The following is an 18408-nucleotide window of genomic DNA, read 5'->3' as shown; positions in this document are numbered from 1 at the left end:
ACCCACCCTTGGCTGACCTTCTATAACCTCAGTTTCTAAAGTTGTTTTTTTTTTTTTAAACAAGAGAAAGTAGACAGATACGTGTTGGTAAATGCTAACTGTCCATATTTCCACAAAGACACAGTGTAATCTCTGAGCCAGTATAGAGAAAGGAGGGAAAAAACTAGAATTCTATGCACTACTACACAAGAGTGTATCACTCTCCAGCTTCCAGCAGAGCTGAGGGAGCAAAGAGTTTTTCTTTTTTCCCCAAAGAGCACGGCAGTATTGAGCTCATAAAGTTTTTGCTAAGACAGGAAGGGATAAAAATGAATTTGGAACAGAAATGGGTAGAGATTTTTTTTCCCACTGTATTCTGTGCTAGGTATTTCGCTGCTCCACCCCGTCACCAAGTAAGTTGAGCACCATGTATAAAGGGAAAGACAAGAGACTTCAACAAACAGGGTGAATGAGCACAAGAGGAGGGAAAAAAGACTGCAACTTGCTCCCAGGGACTGGAGAAAATAAAAAAAGAAAGGTTCGAATCTATCAGTGTTCCATTAGTCATGTTCTTCTTCCCCTCATCATCATCATCATCTTCTTCTTCTTGTCCTTCCCCTTCTTCATCATCCATGTTGGGAACCAAGTAGTACTGTGATGGATTTGGCCAAATATCATCTTTGATGACCTCTCCTAACTCATCTTCACCTGCATCAGAATGGTCAGGAAACCAGGTGAAGAAACTCTCTGGTTCCTCATGATGTCTCTTCCTGCTGGCTTCATTCTGCACTTGACTTGAACGTGTGGTCACATCCTTTCCAGATTTCCATTTGATTTCAGTGGACTTTGAAGATGAATTACCACTCTCATTCAGACAAAATTCTTTGGATGGAACTTTCTTTTCAAAGTAAGGGTTTTCATCAAAATAAAAATCTATTTTGTAACCTGATTTAATACCCTCAAATTCTGTCACTTCAACTCTTGTCGAAAAATGCAGCACCTCTTCATCCTCCTCCCCAAACAGTGCAGACACTTGTGCGTGGTTGACAAATATTTTAACTAAAACTTTGGGATTTGGGGCATCAACTGGACCTCTGCTTAAAGGACGGTTGGTGGAGTTTGTTATATTTCTGTCCTACTTTCAAAATCTCCTCACTGGCTTGTTCGTTAAGTCTATTTCATTTTGTGCTTCATCAATATGTTCAGTTGTTTCTTGCTGTTCTTTTTCTCCCTTCAGAAAGTGCTGAGGAGTTGACGCCTCAAAAAAGGTTTTTTTTCTTTGAGGTGGGAGCGAAGACCGGTGTCGGGGGGCCTACTGTGACAAAAGTCCAGGAAACAAGAGCAGACGCGTGTCTGGAAGAAGCTTTGATTACTCCAGATACAAATTTATTGTATTGTATTGTATTGTATTTTTTAAGTTTTATCTACTTAAGTAATCTCTACACCTAACATGGGGCTCAAACTCATGACCCCAAGATCAAGAGTTGCATGCTCTTCTAACTGACCCAGCTAGGTGCCCCAGATACGTATTTTTTTTAGCAAGGAAAGATAACATCCCACATTCTGAAGCCCAGAAATAAGCATAGCTGACTAACATTTTGATGCAGTTTGTCAACTTGCACATACTTTTAAATCTCTGAATTACTGTAGTCAGATCACCCAACTAGTCTGCCTAGAAGAAAGGCAGATTCTGAGAGGAATAAATACCAGGTTGATGACCTCCCCCATCCTCCCACACACACACACACACACACACACACACACCCCACTCCATGTCTAGGAGCACTCTGAGGGACCATATCAATCAGTTTTCAAACTCTTGCAAAAGTTTCTGTCCTGGTTGCTAAGTCTCCCCATTTGTCTCCAGTCAAACATTATTCCAATGTTGACCACTTGGCCTCAGATCATCAACTGACAGGTAGAATATAAATATACAGTAAAAAGGAAAAGACCTCCCAAATTTTTGAAGGAGAAAAACAACGTTCACTAAGGCTAACTGGCTGGGCTAGTTCAGTGAGGAAGCACATACACTGAACATGTGGACTCCATATTTTGAAAACTCAGCTCATGCTGAAGAAATTTATATCTACCAGGAGGAAAAATAATGTCTCTTGGTAGATTTTACAAATGCCTGCAGTTGAAAATGTACGTCCATGGACATGTCCAGACTCATTTTACATATAAAATATATACAAACTTGCACATCTTAAGAACATTTGCTAGAAAAGAATATTTTAACTATAAGTAGTATCCTCAAGAGAATATTAAAAAAAAATAATTAAGGTTGTAGTTCAAGAAATAAATACAATAAAAAAGGTAGGGTCCAAGAATAAAAAAGAGTTCTTAGAAATTAAAAATATGGTAGGTTAAGCAGAAATTTTAAAAACAGATTGAAAAATAAAAATCAAAGAAATCTCAAAGAAAGTAGAAAATACAGGTAGATTGAAAATGTGAAAGAAAGGCTAAATTGTAAAGTATAAATCCAAGCGGTGAATGTTCAATGACTAGAAGCTCCAGAGAGAACAGATGAGATGACAGGAAACTATAAACAAAAAAATAATAAAAAAGAATTTCTCAGCTGAAAGACACGAGTCTCTAGACTGAAGAGAGAAGGAAAAAAAATGCTATAATGCCAGACACAGTGAATGAAAAATGAACCCCACTCAGTCACAAAATGGTGAAATTTCAGAATATCAAAGATTTTTTAAAAGGTTTTATTTAAATTCCAGTTAGTTAGGGGCGCCTGGGTGGCTCAGTCGGTTGAGCATCCGACTTCAGCTCAGGTCACGATCTCGCGGTCCGTGAGTTCGAGGCCCGCGTCGGGCTCTGGGCTGACAGCTCAGAGCCTGGAGCCTGCTTCGGATTCTGTGTCTCCCTCTCTCTCTGCCCCTCCCCTGCTCATCCTCTGTCTCTCTCTCTGTCAAAAATAAATAAACATTAAAAAAGAATTAAAAAATAAATAAAAATTTAAAAAGTAATAAATTCCAGTTAGTTAACATAACATACAGTGTAACATTAGTTTCAGGTGTGCAATAGTGACTCCACACTTACATGCAATAATTAGTGCTCACTGCAGCAAGTTCACTCCTTAATCCCCATTACCTATTTAACCACCCCCCACCCAACTCCCCTCTGGTAACCACCATTTTGTTCTCTGTAGTTAAGAGTCTGCTTCCTGGGATTGCCATTCTCCCTCTCTCTCTTTCCCTATGCTGGTTTGTTTTGTTTCTTAAATTCCACATATGAGTGAAATCATATGGTATTTGTTTTTCTCTGACTTATTTCATTTAGCATAATACTCTGTAGCTCCATCCGCATCATTGCAAATGGCAAGAGTTCACTTTTTTTATGGCTGAGTAATATTACTCTGTGTGTGTGTGTGTGTGTGTGTGGACACTTGGGTTGTTTCCATAGTTTGGTTATTGTAGATAATGCTGCTATAAACATAGGGGTGCATGTATCCCTTTGAATTAGTATTTTTGTATCCTTTGGGTAAATACCTCCTAGTGTAATTGCTGGGTCATAGGGTAGTTCTATTTTTAACTTTTTGAGGAACCTCCATACTGCCTTCCAGAGTGGCTGCACCAATTTGCATTTTCACCCAGACAGTCCATGCTCATGAATCAGAAGAACAAATACTGTTAAAACAGCTCTACTACCCAAAGCAATGTACACATGTAATGCAATCCCTGTCATAATATCAAAGTTCTCTTAAAATCCAAAAATTTTCAGAGAGGAAAAGTAAATTGTCTTCCTTTCTAAAAAATCAGATTGGCATTAAACTTCTCTTTAGCAATACCAAATGCTACAAGACAATGGAACTCTGCCTTCAAAGTTCTGAGAGAAAATTATTTTATTTTATTCAATACTCAAATTATTAATTACATTTGAGAGTAGAATAAAGACATTGTAAGTCAAGGAAGAACTCAGTAAGTTTACCTCCAATATTCCCATTCTATGGAAATGACTCAAGGATGTGTTCCAGAAAACTAGTGGAGTAAACTAAAAATTTGTGGAGCTCAAGAAACAATTAAGCCAGTCAGGAGAAAATGGAAGGAAGACCTAGGGTGACAACTTTTCTCCAAATGTAGAACCCAAAAATCCAGCTTAGAGCTGGTAGAACAAGGTCTCCAAAAGGTAGGTGTCTGGAAAGAAAATGTATATGAGAAAGAATTCAGATTTGATAGTATCGTGAAGAAGTTGGAATATCAAGTTGTAAAAAATGCAGCAATGCAGGATATGGGGTGGGGCAAAAGAGACAATTAGAAATCCCAAGAAACACACAAGACTATGTAAAAAAGATATATAACTATAGTACAGTACGTGGCTGATCTGTTAACAATCTTCATATAGAAAAAGGTTGTAAACACTGTTGACCAATTTGCAGCTCTTGGAATCAACGCACACACCAGGAAAAAGGAACACTCAGGTCTGGTGGTAGAACAAGATGCATGTTCCCTTTCTTGACAATAGAAGTTAAAACCAAGTATTTGGGGGGCACCTGGGCGGCTCAGTGGGTGAAGTGTCTGACTGTTGGTTTCGGCTCAGGTCATGATCTCAGTTTGTGAGTTCAAGCTCCACATTGGGCTCTGCACTGACAGTGCAGAACCTGCTTGGAATTCTCTCCTTCTGCCCCCCCTCCTCCACTTGTGCTCTCTCTAAATAAATAAATAAATATTTTTAAAATGTTTCCAAAAGAATTAAGCATTTAAATGTGGTAGAAAGGAATACAGAGATGAAGGAAAGGATAAAGACATTCATATGTTCACCTCACAAAGTGAAGCGTCAAGAAATATTGTCAGTAGTTGATGGAATTAAAAATAAGGATGTCACTATATAAAACTATATTTTTATACAGTTACAAAGGCAACTAACAAAGGATCTAAAAATGGTGACGTAATCGTATTGAAGTGGAGGAGAGGAAGGCAGAGTTTGGAAGATGGAAGATACGTGAACTCAGTCCATGTCTATCATCAAAGAAATCAACAGAGATTGTCTAAAATTGTTAAAGAGGAAAAGAAAAACAATCCGCTGAAGAGTGTGTAATAGTCTGACAACCATAGCACAAAGGCCAGGACAGGAGAAACAGAGCTGTGGTGAAGATTCTTATACCACACGTGTAATGGCATATCATCACCTAAAGGAAGATTATGATAAATGAAAGAGGTACAAAATATTTCTGCTTCCAGTCAAATGGAGTAAGAGGGACGAGATTTACCATCCTGCCTGAAACAACTAAAACATCAGACAAAATATATGAAAAAATGGCACCCAATGTACTGGACTTTAGGCAATAAAGGACAACGATCATTGAAAGAGAAAAGAGAGAATATAATGTATGTCTACGCAAACACTTGTGCACAAATATTCATAGCAACTCTATTGGTAATAGCCCCAAAGTGGAAACAACCCCACTGTCCACCAAAAGATGAATGGAAAAAGAAATTGTGTTACATTCATACAATGGGATGTGCCACATAGCAGTAAAAAAGAATAAATGACAGATACACATAACTACACGGACGAGTCTCAAATTAATTATCCTGAGTAAAGGAAGCCGCCCCTCCAGTTGTACTTACCGTAAGATCGCGTTTATATAAGATTATAGAAAGAGGAAACTAATCCATGTGTCAGAAAGCAGATCAAGGACTGTAGAGAGAGATAGGAGGGATGATTTTAAAGAGGCATGAAGCAAGTTTCAGGGGTGATAGGTATGTTCACTCTCTTGATTGTGGTGATAGTTTCATGGTATACACAAATGTCAAAAATTTTCAAATTGTTCACTTTGAATATAAGTGGTTTATTTTATGTCAGTTATACGTCCATGGTCGGGCTCTGTGCTGACAGCTCAGAGCCTGGAGCCTGTTTCTGATTCTGTGTCTCCCTCTTTCTCTGACCCTCCCCTGTTCATGCTCTCTCTCTGTCTCAAAAAAAAATAAATGTTAAAAAAAAAATTAAAAAAAAAAAAGGGGGCGCCTGGGTGGCTCAGTCGTTAAGCGTCCAACTTCGGCTCAGGTCATGATCTCGCAGTCTGTGGGTTCGAGCCCCACGTCGGGCTCTGTGCTGACAGCTCAGAGCCTGGAGCCTGTTTCGGATTCTGTGTCTGCCTCTTTCTCTGACCCTCCCCTGTTCATGCTCTCTCTCTGTCTCAAAAATAAATCAATGCTAAAAAAAAAAATTAAAAAAAAAATTATACCTCCATGGTTAAAAAAGAAAAGAAAGATATTGCGTAAACATATTACAGCAATAAACAATAATACATGACAAATATATATTTATACATATAACATATAACACCTAACAAGTACATAAAAATATATAACAAATAATAGCAAAATAAATAATATACAGTATGTCATAAACATACTCTTTTTAAATATTTAGTTATTTTGAGAGAGAGGGAGAGAGAGATCCCAAGCAAACTCCACGCTGTCAGTGCCGAGCCCGACGTGGGGCTCGATCTCATGAACTGTGAGCCAAAATCGAGTCAGATGCTTAACTGACTGAGCCACCCAGGTGCCCCTGTCATAAATATATTTTTTTACAGATATGGTAACTACCAAAAGAGCTAAAAAGAAAAAGTGTTAAAAGTGGTTCCCCGTGTGAGCGATTGGGGAAAGGCGTTATTCAAGAGGAGGATGGGGAACTGTTGCTTCTTAGGATAAGCCCTTCTGGATTAGTTCATTGTTAACAACGTACATATGTGTCATTTCAGATGCACAGAGAAGCAGATGCTAGGACGGGATGTGACATGCCAGAGATTTACTGAGGGGAAGCCTATGAAGGACAGAGGGAGATAGAGTAGGAATAGACAAAGAGAGGGTCAGACCATGATCAGGTCCGCTGCCTGTGAAGGGAGAGGGGGAAGTAAAGATTGGATAGGAAGAGCCTCAGAACCTGGCACAGTTCTGAGAAAGCCTCGACAGGCTGATGGGGGAGGGTCTGCACAAAAGTTGCCCATGAGAGGAATCCTGTATCAGGCAGGGTGGACCGGCACTGGTACCCAGGTACCTCAGCAGTGTTCCGTCAATGGCCCAGAAGGGTGGGGCTCCGAGTGAGTGCTATAGGCTCCAAAGATGTGGCACCTGGGCTTGCCATTCTGCCAGACACCCACAGCAGGTTCTCTTAAGGGGACATCTGAACAATGTATCTCTGTGGCTGCCACAGCAGGCATTGAATTGATTTTTATGTTGTTCAAAAAGTTGTTTTAAGAGAAGAATAAATTGGGGCGCCCCGGTGGCTCAGTCGGTTGGGCCTCTGACTTCGGCTCAGGTCATGATCTCACAGTTCTTGAGTCCGAGCCCCGCATAGGCTCTGTGCTGACAACTCAGAGCCTGGAGCCTGCTTTGGATTCTGTCTCCTTCTCTCTCTGTTCGCCCCTGCTTGTTCTCTGTCTCTCAAAAATAGGTAAAGATTAAAATTTTTTTTAAAAAAGGAATAAATTCCTCTAATCAACAGGTGAAATGAATAAACATCCAAGTAGCACAGTCTTTTTCTTTTTTTTTTTTTTTTCCAGCAATTCTATACATTATTCAGTGCTCATCGTAATAAGGGTACTCTTTTTTTTTTTTTTTTTTTTTTAATTTATTTTGAGAGAGAGAGAAGAGCAGAGAGAGAATTCTAAGCGGGCTCTGTAGCACAAAGCTCGAGGCGGGACTCCAACTCACAAACCATGAGATCAAGATCTGAGTGGAAATCAAGAGTTGTACCCTTAACCAACTGAGCCACCCGGGTACTCTTACTGTCCATCACCTATTTCACTTAGCCTCCTACACCACCCCTTCTGGTAACCACCCATCTATTCTCTATAGTTAAGAGTTTGGGTTTTTGTTTGTCCCTTTTTTCTTTGTGTTGTTTGTTTCTTTGTTTGTTTGTTGCACAGTCTTTTATAAAGTGCATCACCCACCTGGTTGGTACTGTGTATTTTGCATTCCTTTTTTGTTTAAAGGTATTGCATGGAGTAGGTTAAATTTATTTGTTTTTTTCTTAATTGAAGGGTTACAGTGAAAAACTGGAGAGGCAGCCATTTTCTTCAAAAAATATGCATAGAGTCAAAGAATAGGAGTCAACAAAGGAAGAGAGTCAAAGAATGGAGTCAACAAAGAGGAGGGTTGCTTGAGGCCCTATAGATTCTGATGAAACAATCTTGGAATTACACAAAGCCATTTAGAACAGACTGGGCTCATTAGAAGCCCTCTAATTCTGTAACTCTCAAAGCTCAAAAATTCCCAATGACTTCACAAATAAGACTAACAAATAATAAATTCTGCTTACAGTACAAGTAATTGGAAAAAACAAAACAAAACTGCCACTTAGAGACCAAGTCGTATCTCTAACATTCTAGGTCCTGAATCATGATTTTTCCATGCCTAGTCAAAAAAAAAAAAGGAGAAGAAGAAGAAGAAGACAAAAATTTATAAAAACAAAATGCTCCCAAACACTTAATCCCACCCTGCATAAAGGCAAGTGTATACGTTCTGCAGGGCAGGGGCAGAGAGGAAAGAGACGGCCGTCTTCACAATTGTGACTGAAGTTTCTCACTTTTGTTAACTTTATATAAATACATGACCACGTGAGGGGCACCTGGGTGGCTCAGTTGGTTGGGCGGCCGATTAGAGCTCAGGTCATGATCTCGAAGTTTGTGATTTCGAGCCCCGCGTCGGGCTCTGTCCTGAGCGCTCAGAGCCTGGAGCCTGCTTCCGATTCTGTGTCTCCTTCTCTCTCTGCCCCTTCACTGCTTGCTCTCAGTCTCTCTCTCTCTCTCTCAAAAATAATAAACAATAAAAAAAATTTTTTTTATAATACACGACCATGTGAACACATTGCTAGCACCCCTCCCAGGGCCTTGGAAAGGGCCCTGCTGCTGATGCTTTCATCAGCATTTAGTAAATTCACATTTCTACACAGCCCTGTTTGAAGAGGAACAGAAAAATAAAGAGTGTAGATTCTCTTAACAAGTTTGTGGATATAAATACGGGTTGTTGGGCAGGGAGTGGCCCTTTACACACATGTTAGTACTGAAAATAAAAAGAATGTGTGCAGAGGCGACTGGCCGTTGGTATAAATCATTTCCCATGTGTCTGGCACCCCCAGACACTGATCACTCCCTGCCAGGCCCTGGCTCCAAACCCACGACACCCTCACGGGGCCTTCTGCACACTTAGGGCACAGTCACATCTGATTTCCCTGGGAACCTGTCACTCAGAGCAGGGAGCTGAATGACAAGAATGAGCAAGGCACATTATTGGGTTTTGTTGTTAAAGAAAATGAACTTGGCTTGTTGAAAGCATGGTATACGGCGTATGGTCACAACTTCTTTTTAAACGAGAAAGAAAATGAAAGGAAGTACACGCAAATATTAATAATAGTTCTCTTTGGGTGTCAAAAGTATGGGTAACTTTTATTAGCTTTCCCTCCACATTTTCTTTAATAAGCATGTATTATTTAGGAAAAACTTTAAAAAGCATTTACAAAAAAAGGTATTAACTTTAGACATGTACGCATATACAATATGTGTATTAATACATGAGATATGCAAGGAACTAAGGAGATTTATTTATTTTAAAAGATAAAACCTTTATTTTATGTTGATCTATTTTTGAGAGAGAAAGAGACAGAGCATGAGTGGGGGAGAGACAGAGAAAGAGGGAGACACAGAATCCGAAGCAGGCTCCAGGCTCTGAATTGTCAGCACAGAGCCCGACGCAGGGCTCAGACTCACGAACCCCAAGATCATGACCTGAACCAGTCAAAAGCTTATCCCAATGAGCCAGGAACCCCGGGAACTGAGGAAATTTAAAGCTTCCGAGGACTCCTGGTAAGAATATTTCACGTGGTAGATATTCCAAGCGTGATCGGAGGATCAGAAAAGCAACGAATCCCCGGGTTGAAATGACCCTTGTATTCATTATCTCTGGCTGCATAACAAATTACTCCAAAACTTAGCAGCTTAACCCAGGAAACATTCATTATTTCACACAGTTCCTATGGGTTAGGAATCTGGGTATGACTTAACCGAATGGTTCTGGCTCAGGGTCCCTGTCGAGGTTGCAGTCAAGCTGTCTGGCAGGGGCTGCAGTCATCTGAAGGCTTATGCAGCACTGGAGGATCTGCTTCCAAGATGGCTCATTCATATGGCTGCTGGCAGGAGGCCTCAGTACCTTGCCACATGATGATTCACAGGGCTGCCTGACTGTCCTCACAACCCAACAGCTGGTGCCTCCCAGAGGGAATGATCAAAGAGACAAAGAGAAAGATTGGGAGGCAGGAGCTAGAATGTCTTCCACGATTTAGCCCAGGAAAGGACATACCATCACTTCTGCCATAATCTTTTGTTGCACGGACCAGTCGTGATGCCGTGGATTGTAGGAAGTGACTACAGCGGGGCATAAACTTCTGGAGGCAGGGATCAGGAGGGGCCTTCAATGTTCCATCCCCGTGGCATCCTTGAGAAACTAAAATTTGCCACACAAAAGAGTGGCAAAATAGAGAAATTTTTCTAGAGCAATGTTGAGCTTGTTAGTCAAAATAATTTAAGCCTATAAAGGAAATAGGTATTTGAATTCTATTTTATATTCTGACTGATCAGATATGGCTCTTCTGAAAACTTACTATATTACTGGTTATGAGTATAATGTGGCTTTTTAAAATGTCGATTGGTTTCACTTCTTGGAAAGTTACAGAAGTTTCTTCCTCCGGTCTTCAGAGAAGATTGGGTAGGACAAAGTAGGGATTTTTCTTTTCTTTTAGAAACTTTACATTTTGGTTGCATGGCTGTCAATATTTTTGTAGGCAAAAACAAACAAATACCCTTCAGTGGTTGTTTTCAGACCAGCTAGATGTCTAACTGATAAAAATCAATTCATCTCCCCCCTGCAGGTAAAATCTGTAATACTCTCCCCAGATTCCAACATAAGGAAAAAGCGGTTCATGAAATCAACTTAGAAGCCATATCATATTGTTAGAAACAGTAGCCAGAATGGAAGGTCTCTCTGACTTGGGATTTTGTTTTCAAATGAGTTAATTTATTAAGGTGAAAAAACATAATTAATAACATCAAAATTCAACCTACTTTAATACATTTAACCAATGGCTTTAATAATAAGAGTAAACTTAGGTGAAATGAGAAATGTCTTCAAATTTGCGATGTAAGATAATAGAAATATGGGACAGTGCGTCACGTCCTCAGAGCTATTCCTAACCAGAAAGAGAATAGGAGTTAGTATTTGCCATTACTGCAGACTCTTCAAGACCAGGAATTCTCCTGTCTTCAAATCCCAAGTGCCCAGTAGAATGCTAGGCATAAGGAGAAGGTCAGGAAGTATTTGCTGAATGAAGAAGGAAGGGAAAAGCAATAAATGTTTGAGGGAAATGATACACTACAAAAGTCATTCTCATCCTAATTTCCACTCTTCCCTTTGCCCGCTCTGTTCCCAACTTGCCCTGACTTCAAAGAGAGTAGTTCCCAGGAAGAGAGCTGAACTCAGCCTCAGCATCCATAAAATCACCAGATCCCCAATGGCTCCTGATTTGTCATTCTACCAAGTCCAGTTAATTCCCTCTTCACACTGATATTTTAAATTCTAGTCCATAATACTAAAAGAAATGAACACCGCCCTCCCCCCCAACTTCTTGTTTTGGGCATCTATTTTCAACACCATCCCACAAATTTCTCTGAATCTACTCTCTCCCCCAGTATAATGATGGAAATGGAACATAGGACTCTATAGCCGGTGGATTCTAACTCCTGTCTTTTTATCCAGCTGGAAAGCTACTTACTAGTTCTTTGTCTTCTTTTAGTAACAGCTTTTCTCCTAGGAATCTGCACTCTTGCTGTTAAAATTCCCAGCAAGTTCAAAAGCACTCTCATCCCCTCAAGATCTGCCAGTTAACTCACTGTTGCTACTCGGTACTGCCTTTGATAATTTAGCCCTTCCCAGAGTCAGGTTTTTCTCTATCTCAGGATAATATAAGGCTTTATCAAGCTGTCAAAACCCTGGATTTTGGCATAGCTTCCAAAAGGGTGTTGAAATATTCCCGAAGGATGAACCCTCTTGAACTAAGGAATCACTGAGGGGAAAGGAATGCAGGCAGGTCTGACAGGATCTGCAGCTTTCCCCTGATTTATTGTACCTTGCTTTATAGGAACTAAAGGCTCCTTCTGGTGAGTTCAGTACAGATGAGACACTCTCCGTGGATGGAGGATTTCACCACATGCTATTGGGTCATGCTTATCAAAACTCAGGTGTGCTCATCACTGACTCAGTAACCTCATTATTCACTTGGTTTCAAACTGTTTATCCCAGCACGCACTGTACCCCTCAAATATTTTTTCTTTGAGGGCTGAGATTTTATCAGGCACCATTATGGTTTCTGATAAGCTATTCGAAGTTTAAAGTACATATTTTTTTTTAAGTCAGAGGCCTGCATCTCCAAGTACAGGGTGGTCCAGGATAAATCAGACCCATGAAAAATATAAGGACTATGGCTGGTCTTTTTGTAATTGTTGTTCGAAAAGTAATTGTCCCAAATTACAAAAAGGAGAAAAAAAGAAAGAAGAAGAATATAAGGAATAATTCTAGGATAGTCTTTTGGTATGTTTCCTTTTAGTCTTTTTTTAAAAACATAACAGGTTAAGTGAAAAAAATTAAGAATTTTATCACAAGATTTTGTCCCCATTATGCTACAGAGTCTGCTGCTTCATAACTATGGCTTTTAGAGATGGCTTTGGGGGCGCCTGGGTGGCTCAATCAGTTAAGTGTCTGACTTCAACTGGGGTCATGATCTCACAGCTCGTGGGTCCGAGCCCCGCGTTGGGCTCTGTGCTGATGGCTCAGAGCGTGGAGCCTACTTCAGATTCTGTGTCTTCCACTGTCTCTGTACCTCCCCTGCTCACACACTCTCTCTCTCTCCTTCAAAAGTAAATAAACATTAAAAAAATTTTTTTGTTAAGATGGCTTTGACAGACAGGTTTTAGTGAACAAAATTAGGCTGGGAATTAAAAAAAAAAAGGAAAACAGAGGTCATCATATATTTTTCATTATATTATTTTTCATCATTATATTTCATCTTTGAATTATTTCTTATATGTATTTTAGAGTTTTGCCATACCAAGCATTATCAATAATACATTATATATGTTTAAGGGAAACCTTGAACTTGTTTTAAAGTTTATTTACTCTACCAGGGATCAGTGACACTTTTCATCTCTGTTTCTTAAAAATTAAAGAATCCAGTCACATCAAAGAAGAGGAATTTCCAGAATTGAGTTCCATACGAAACCAGTTGATATGAATGTGTTCCCCGAGGTATAAAAATGTTTTGCCAGTCCCAATACAGAGTGAGAAGATCTTAGGAGAATCTAACAAATGACACAATGCAGATTGCCTATCCCAAGTCCTCAGTCCTCAAAATTTAAATGCAGCATTCCACTTGCTCCTTTTTAAAGTTTAATAAGAAGAATAAGGTAATGTGTTGGAGGATTTTGGAAATTGAGTGAAGATGAAAGGAGCAGTGTCTTATGTTTGTGTTTCTTTTACATTTGATATCTTCCCATATTAGACAGGGAAAGAAAATATGCAAGAATACAAAGGGCAGTGTTTTTAATAAAACCTTGGCTGCTTTTCTCTAAGAACTAATGCAAACAATTTTATCTCTTTAGGGGTCATTTTCAAAGCAAAGGGAAGAAATAAATTGTCAGGATCCCATAAGGTACTTGGAAAATACACTCTTTTTGTGCTTTAACTCAACTAGGGAAAAGAAACTGAGCAAAAAGCAAGATTTCACTCAGGTCTACTTCGGCCTCATGTGGAAGGAAGGAAGAAGGAAGGAATAGAGGTGGGGCGGGGGGAAACCCTCTCATACTCCATACCCTGCATCATAGCATTTATTAAAAAGAGACTTTAAAATTTGTTCTTTAACTATACAAATTTGAGGGGCGCCTGGGTGGCTCAGTCGGTTAAGCGTCGGACTTCAGCTCAGGTCACGATCTCGCGGTCCGTGAGTTCGAGCCCCGCGTAGGGCTCTGGGCTGATGGCTCAGAGCCTGGAGCCTGCTTCCGATTCTGTGTCTCCCTCTCTCTCTGCCCCTCCCCTGTTCATGCTCTGTCTCTCTCTGTCTCAAAAATAAATAAGCGTTAAAAAAATTTTTTTTAAAAACTATACAAATTTGAGTTTTCTAGCAAGGGAACAGAATTATATTTCTATTTTTCTGACATGATATGAAAACCTAAGTTAGCACAGAGACCCTGCTGTCAAGCTGGGGCCACCTGGGCTCCCCAGGAAGGAAATCCTTGGGAAGGACTGTATTTTATGGACCTACCTTTGACAATTCAGCTGTGCTTCATTCCTAGATGCATTTCTGCCTCATGTGTTAAAACAACCAGCAAAATGTCTTGTCCCTCAGGTGGGCACATTTGGAAGAACTAGAGGAGAACGAATGTACTTGGGCCACTTTCTATCTTAGAACAGCTACGAGGTGAGCTGCCACAGAAACAGAAACAGGGCACATCTGACAGGTTCTGGGTTTCCTTTTGAAAACAGGATATAGACCAGGCTTTCTGAAAGAGCCACTGAAGTTTGCAAAATGCTCTCTGCCCCTGGCTGATTGAGTGAAACAGAGCCAACTCTTAGTTTGGATTGGAAATCATGTGAAACTTATTTATGCCCTTTTTTATTTTCTCTCTTTAACTCTCTATCCGTCATTGAGCAGAGTCTGAGCATCTGAGCCGAGAATCTGTGTCTGGAGCTGGTTTACATTCATACTGGAAATAAAACTCAATATGGGGTGAGAATCCAGGCTCACTGAAGTCAACTCTTTGTGAACAAAATAACCACTCTGTGTCCCTCCTCAAAGCCTACAAGCTCCTGAGTAGTTCCCATAAATCCAGGTCCATTCAAAGGGTCTGCTCCTGGCTTTCCACCAGTAGCTTGCATCCACATGCATCAGATTCGACTGTCTCTTAAATCTGCAAAACGTTATCTGCCTCACGGTGCACAGACTACTGTCCCGAACTGTATTCAATCCAGATGGGCGGCTTTGCCACTTCCTGACTTCCATCCTATTACAAGTATGAATGTTTTGAAACCAGGCAACCAAGAGACTGATATCCCAACTGAATGCGAAGCATATAATATTTGGGGAAAGCTTTCTGGTGGTATCCCAGAAAATGAGGATATTATGGCCCCCATTAACCACTGGATGTCTGAAATTTTCAACCTCCCAACATGTGGATCAGATCACATTTGTGGGAGGACATACCATGGGCATGCCCAGGGTCACACACAGTTCTCAGGGAACCAGCTTGACCTCCACATCTTTCCGTATCACTCACAAAAGAAAGTTAGAATATTAATTTGATATTAATATTAGTTTGAATAAATGATTATCACAGGAATAAGCCATAACCTTTTAAAAAAATAATTTGCAAACACTGGTGACAACAATTTATTGCAACAGCTGATCGGATCCATTAGCATTTCAGCCCTAGTCTACTCAGATCACTACCATTCCCATAAACATCAGAGCACTTCTCAATCATATGGTGGCAATTGATTTATGTATCCACCTCTTCCTCGGGGGGCAGGGCCAAGTCTTGGCCATCACTTTATATAAACCAGTGCTCAGGCTATCGCAAGGATTCAATAACAGTTTGGAAAAGCAAGGGAGGGGCGCCTGGGTGGCTCAGTCAATTAAGTGTCCGACTTTGGCTCAGGTCAGGATCTTACGGTTCGTGAACTCGAGCCCAACAGAACGTTGGGCTCTGTGCATACAGCTTACGGTTCGTGAACTCGAGCCCAACAGAACGTTGGGCTCTGTGCATACAGCTTAGAGTCTGGAGCCTGCTTCAGATTCTGTGTCTCCCCCTCTCTCTGCCCCTCCCGTGCTCACGCTCTGTCTCTCTGTCCCTCAAAAATGAATAAACCTTTAAAAAATTTTTAAAAAAAGAAAGAAAAGCAAGGGAAAGTTACATTTATGCCTTGAATATCTCTAGAAGGATCCCCAGGAAACTGGTGTCGGGAGTTGTCCTTAAACAGAAAATCTGGAGGATGATGGTGTGAACTTGCTTTTCACTATATTATTTTGTATTCATTAGACTTTTTACTCTGTGTTTTATATGTGAGTGTGTTAGGATAGATATTTACTGGCTGAATAAACAAATAGATGAATGAACAAGCTACATCCAGGAGCACAAGGTTGACGCCCGAATATTTTTGGCTATACTGACTTAATGGCAGTGTTTTCCTGACCCTGAGTTTCGAATCCTTTTAGTGACTCATATTCAGTTGTGTGCCAGGTCAAGAGAGTGCTGACACTCCAACTGACTCAGTGTGTCCAGACATTTTTAGCCTCGGAAGAGACAAAGAACTGTCACAAAGGCTAGACTTTATTGGTTTGGTTTTGATGCATTCAGCAGAAATGGAAATGCTCACTGCTTTTCTCAAGATTAGACGTTGCGTCTTATCTGGAAAGAGCGACTATGATTACTTCTTTAAGATAAAGCTCTAATCCAAGCTCAAGGAAAACTGGAATTCTTTAGGAAAAAAACAAACAAACAAACAAACCACATTTGGTTCATGTCCTCAGCTTTGTGTCTCCTTTGAGCCCCAGAGAGGCATATTAATACTGTGAATCTGAGAACAGTGGCTTTGGGGTCAGGCAGAACTTTCCTAACTGCCCCAGGCCTCACAATGCTCGGTTGTATATAAATTGGGAACAATGGTATCTATCTCACAAGGCTGCCATTAGGCCTACATTAGCTAATGTATTTAAAATCCCTGAAACATAGGGCTCAAAAAGTAGTAGTTATTATTTTTATCCTAAAATAGTCTCATGGCCCCGTTCATCCTTTAAGTTGGCTGGGGATCGGCACCAGTCTTTGCTTTAAGACAAGCTTTGAGGCTTACCTCTGATGTGCAACCACACTTTGAGTTTACGAATGTGTTGCTCCCTCCTGTAATGAATATATTCTGGGTGTGCTCTTTTTGGCGTGTCACTTCTTTTGCCTCCAGTGTAAAGATCAGCAATAAGCTTGCTACTTCCAACATTCACCATGTCCTCTGCTTATCATAATCCCTGATCAGTCTTCTTCGATAGCATCACTTTTTATCCAACCGGGTCCAGATTATATAGTTTGAGGGCCGCCCCGGTGCCGTTGGAGATCTTTCAGCCCTGTCCTTTAAAGGGTGTTGGAAGGACATCGGAGCTGCAATCAAACATTGTGACAGTCTTGCCATGCCAAAAGAATTTGAGATGAGTTTGGGTTTTTGTCGTTGTTGTTGTGGTTGTTGTTGTTGTTTGGAGTTGGGGGATGAGGGAGGCAGAGGCCAGAATTTTCTGAAACCACAATGCTCAAATTCCTGAATGTTCAGCGAGTTCGCCACGAGGTTTAAGGGCCCTGCTAACTCGTCTGGCTACTGCTGTTGTCTGGGCCTTCGATGACTGGCTGGGGTCGCCGGTGGGGGGGGGGGGGGGGGGCTGCCTTTCCCAGCATGGAAGTGTGCAGCTCTCCCCGCACTCCCTGCCCCAACAATGCCAAGAGCCAGAAACAAGGGGCGGGAGTGTTAGCAGGCCCCTCTTGAGTGGCAGCTGAGAGAGCCTTCATTGTGCCTGGCGCACCGAGAGCAGATTGTTATTCTGCAGGCATGCGTTAGAGCCTGGGCAGAAGGCGCCATGCTCTTGCCCCGGTGGTGTCTTGCTGCTGCTGGGAAGGAGAGGGGGCTGTGTTGTGCAGAACTTCTGTGGGCCACGTTCCAAAAATTGTCCCTAGAGAGCCCATCACAAGGGGAAAACATTTGTTTCCTGAATTCATAACTCTCTTCCATTCCATGAGTTTATTATTTCCCTCCACCTTTCCCACCTCCTCTGCTGCAAAATGACATCATTCTGTTAACCCCACTCAATTACGATTATATTCTCACTACTTCAGGGTATCGTCACTTGAACACGTATACTTTGCATAAAGCTTTATCACATAAAGAGCCAAGTTGGAAATAATTCTCCTCGTCTTCTGCTTCATTGTCATTGAAGTAACACCCCCTGGGAGGTTAGCTGCTGTCGATTTAGCCCAGTTACCAAAAGAATGAGGAGTCTGTTTCTACAAAGATTTTTCTGGTCTAGAGGGTTCTGAGGCATCGATCTATGAAATGACTCCCTCTTTGCTCCAGGTATTGAAGACTCAGCTCTCTGCGCTTACTCATTGGCGTGAACTCATAAAGGACCACTGCTAAAAAGTTTCCCAGATTCATCAGCCAAAGAGATGTGCTAGAATTAGTGTCTTACGATTCTGGCGGTGGGATGTTTTGCAGCAGAGACAGCACGGTATGACTACATCCGGGCAAATTGAATGCAGGAAGTGGTGACCAAAGATATGCAGAGATCATCTGGGGAAAATTTTGTAAAGGACCCAATAAACACATATCATCTCTTCTG

General features: G+C 41.0%; 1 pseudogene; it reads right to left on the bottom strand.

The window, feature by feature from the left end:
- Positions 1–385: 385 nt before the first annotated feature.
- LOC125921631 (protein SET-like) overlaps positions 386–18408 on the bottom strand; it is a 75189-nt pseudogene continuing 57166 nt past the window's right edge.

The sequence above is a fragment of the Panthera uncia genome, chromosome C2 (assembly GCF_023721935.1).
Source record: "Panthera uncia isolate 11264 chromosome C2, Puncia_PCG_1.0, whole genome shotgun sequence".
Classification (NCBI taxonomy): domain Eukaryota; kingdom Metazoa; phylum Chordata; class Mammalia; order Carnivora; family Felidae; genus Panthera; species Panthera uncia.
This window is presented reverse-complemented; position numbering and strand designations above follow the sequence as displayed.